Raw genomic sequence first — 4,339 nt, forward strand, 5'->3', positions numbered from 1 at the left:
GAGGGCCTCGATGGTAGCGGCATCCGCACGCTCCGCGTCGAGTCGAGCCTCCGCCGCCCAGTTCAAGTCCAGGACTTCCAGTTCCGCCTGCAGGAGGGTGTCGATGAGAGCGGCATCTGCGCGCTCCGCGTCGAGTCGAGGCTCTGCTGCCCGGTTCAAGTCCAGGACTTCCGGTTCCGCCCGCAGGAGGGCGTCGATGAGAACGGCATCCGTGCCCTCTGCGTCGAGTCAAGCCTCTACCGCCCGGTTCATGTCCAGGACGTCCGGTTCCGCCTGCAGGAGGGCCTCGATGGCAGCGGCATCCGCGCGCTCCGCCTCAATTTGAGCCTCCGCCACCCGGTTCACATCCACGACATCCGATTCCGCCTGCAGGAGAGCCTCGATGGCAGCGGCATGCGCGTGCTCCATGTCGAGTTGAGCCTCTGCCTCCCGGTCCTCCTTTAGTATCGCCATGTTGAACCGCTGGTCCGCCTGCACCATGGGGGGCTCGGATGCCGGCACGAAGTCGACGTCCATCGTCTCATACCCATCGAGGGCCTTCTGTGCCGCGACCTCCGCAGTGAACATTGGATCGGCTTCCTCCTCCTCATAGCTTGGCTCCAGAGAACTCGGGGATTGGCCCGCCACAAAGCGAGCTTGGGAACGGAGGTCTGTCGCGCCGACCGCCGCCGCGATTTCTGTGCGGCGCTCCGGCGTCAACATCTTGTAGTAAGTGATCTTGCGGCGCACCATGGCTTTCCGGCGAACTAGGAGACGCTTGATGCGGGCTAGGGGATCGAAAGGTGGGGGAATGGGCTAGAGATTTGGTGTGGTTTTAGGGCAGTGGCTGGCATAGGCCGAGCAGCGAAGGTTCTGGTGTGAATAGTGGTTCCGGTGACGACCGGTCAATCGGTTTTGACTGTACATCGCTCTTGTCGCGTTCGCATTGCAGCCCGGCACGCTGGACCCTCCACGTCGCTCACCGAATGGAACACGCTTCGTCTTGCGTTTTTGCTCGCTTGTGGGACCGCAGTTGAGAGCAAACCGACATCCCTCCCCCTCCCCCGCCCGCGTCATTTATTATACCACTACTCCCTCTGTTTTATGCGGAGTAAATAAAAACAGAGGGAGTATACTACGGATGAGGATCCCCTGACGTGGCCGAACCCATTGAATAACTGACATGCGGGGCCTAGCAAGCATGGGGTCCGCCAGTAAGTGACCGAAAGGGAGGGTAAGGAAGGGATACCTACATCAGAGGATCCACTTCCACTATACTACTTTGACCAAATGTTAGAGTAATAATATATGACATGCAACTTACACAAATGTTAGAGTAATAATATATGACATGCAACTTACACAAAGCATACAGGGTCTAATGCGTTTTTCGAGGCTAACTTTGACCAAATGTTAGAGTAATAATATATGACATGCAACTTACACAAAGCATATGGTCAATTTTGTATGTGAAAGGAGTTTCCAATGATATAATTTTCACATTATACATCTCATGTACTCCCTCCGTCTAGGTGTGTAAGTCATCTTACGAAAACCAAATAATCCCAAAACACGTAGGCGCGGTGCATTAACTTCTACCTCGTTTCTTGTTTCTTGACATATGAACCGATAAGAGATGAGGGTGCATGTGCATGCTTTTAATGACCTGAGACTATCAAACATGACATGCGGTGGTTAGTTCATTGCATGCAATACTATTAATTAGCAAATAAACATTAATGTCTTTCATTTTCCCCTCCTCCTTGGTCACGGTGCACAGCCTAAGAGTACTCACCTATGTGAAAGGAGTACTATTAATCTTGTCAATAGTCAAATTGGAAACCATCTCGAGTACAAATCTAGGAGTACGTACGAATCTAACAATATTGATTGGGCGTTGTTGAATGTTGATACCTTTTTTACCATAGTAGAGATACTTTGACTACACATAAAACTTATATGTAAGGTAGAAAGGATAGGAGGGAGTATATTGTATGTTCAAAAACAAAACGAACATTGAATACCCTTTATATATGATTTGCGGATGCTATGATCACCGGTTCAAAATTTTGAATCCGCCTTAGGTATCACGTGCCCCCACTCGTTCCCTCTTGATTTCATCTCGGGGTCCGGAGATCTATTGAAAGAGGACTAGGGTGGGTACATGCGAATGATACTCGGCGGAATGTTCAAATGAGGCATGCGGGAGGATGGACTCGACTGGAGGGCGACATGATCGATGGAGAAGAGGGTTGGAGAGGATTCAGAAATAAGCAAACGCCACATGATTACACTTGAACGGCTCAAATAAACAATAAGATGTCTTGCTTGGCCTACATAGTGAAAGGCCTAATGCGCAACGCGGAGCACTCACGCTCGAATATGGCCGGGAAAATAGGGAAACTGACATGTGGGGCACACCCATCGGGACGATGTAGTGCAGACTAGTCCAATGGAGGAGCTGGCCCACGACCTCCTCTCCACCGACAACCGTTCATGTGGGTCTTTGGGGCCAACAATGGGGCGCAGCTCCAGCACCGCCTCTGGACACGGCGACCACGGTGAGCGACACGCTCATAACATCGATAGACACGGTCGGTTTCAGTGTGCCAAGGGTGGCGTTTGTGCTGTGGCACGACCAACGGTATGTTTGGTTTGTGCCCAAGGTTGCCCCATCAAAGCATTGGGTAGCCAAAACTTTGGTTGAGGTATTGGTTGCCCATGATTTGGCCGACATTGGCAAGAAAAATTAACTAGAGTTGGCTATATTTCATTGGCATGCCAAAGAAATGGCAACCATCCAAACAAAGACCAATCTTTGGGTCATGACCAAAATTTTGGTAAGGTGCACTTTGGCCACAATCCGAACACACCCCAACACCCGGCTCGTCGCGGATGCACGGGGCGCCGCGACGCGTCCGCGGAGTGGTGTAGCGCGGCCAACTGCATCCTCTGGACCTGAGACTATGCCGGGTCGTCTTGCTTTTTCAATGACATGCGGGGATCTCCAACGTTGCCACGACCGCAGCTGACTACCCTAGCACACCAAAGCCCTTGTCCCTCGCGCCGTCGCACGGTGCATTCCTAGCCGGCGCCAGCTGCCCAAATTCATGCCGTCCGTTCGTATGTCGTTGTTAAGAGGCTCGGTGCCCGAGGAACCAAATCCGGCGACTTAATGACACACCCGGATGCTTGGCCTCACCGGAATGCGCTACTTAAAGCGGTTACGCCCAGCTAACCTCCACACCATAGCACATCGTCCTTCTACCTGACACCACATCCGCCATGACCGCAAGTGCGAACGCTCTGCGGGAGAGCTTGTCTTCGGGGATGAAGCTCGAGGACGCCGCCCTCGCTCAAGTCGCCTCTCGCGACGCAATAGCGGCGTAGCCGGACGCGGACGCGACCGCACAAGTGGTGGCCACGCTGGCGGCCGACGACGGGAGCACCGTCAGCCACGCCTCCTACTTGCCGCCATCCAACGTCCGGCACTGCCGAGGTCGGGGACTCCTCCGAGGATGAGTAGGGCATGGGAGGCGGCAGGGCATGGTATGCCAACTGGCCGGTCCGTATCACGTGTTCTACTCTTCCTCGCCGGAGACCGCACCTTCACTTCACGGGTCTTGAACCCCGCCCCGTACATAGAGATCGCAGATGGAGGACGTGGTCGCCGTCGTAGAATAGGTTTAGGGTCGGGTTTATTTTATTTTTCTGTCTTATAAAAGTTCAAAATGTAATGAAAATCTGCCGTGTTTGCATTAATCTCGGCCGGTGTATATGAACTTTCACAATAATATACATATTGTAGGAGTACTAGTGCACGGAAGATCAAGATCTTGTGGGAGAAAAGGATGAACGAGGGAAAGCCTTATCTGAAAATGTGGAGAGGAGTGCGGGTAAATTGTCATAGTTTCCTTCCTATCCGTTAGATATAGATCGGACGGCCTATATTGCAGGATGACAGGCACACCATCATCACCAACTCTGCTTTTTATTGAACCGAGACAAGTCTAAAAAACCCAACTAAGCCAACCTCCCAGCATATCGCGCGGGAAAAGACCCGGCCGCGCCGTTTTAGTCGGGATTACCGGATTACTAGTAGTAGTATCGATGGATCGCACAAAGCAACATTTTTTTTGAGGGGGCGAAGCACCTAGTTTAAAAGGACAAAAGGCGGTACACTCACCTTGCACCCCACACACGTTCGGTCCTGCACACGGCTCACGCAAACGGAACGCACTTCGGCTTGCCTCTTCACTGACACATGGGACTGCACTTGGAGAAACCGACCATGCGCCAAACTCCCCCCGCCCACCGCGCGAAAATCCTGCCCCTCCCCCCACAAAAATTCCCCCCAAAT

Source organism: Triticum aestivum, chromosome 2B (genome assembly GCF_018294505.1).
Source record: "Triticum aestivum cultivar Chinese Spring chromosome 2B, IWGSC CS RefSeq v2.1, whole genome shotgun sequence".
Lineage (NCBI taxonomy): Eukaryota > Viridiplantae > Streptophyta > Magnoliopsida > Poales > Poaceae > Triticum > Triticum aestivum.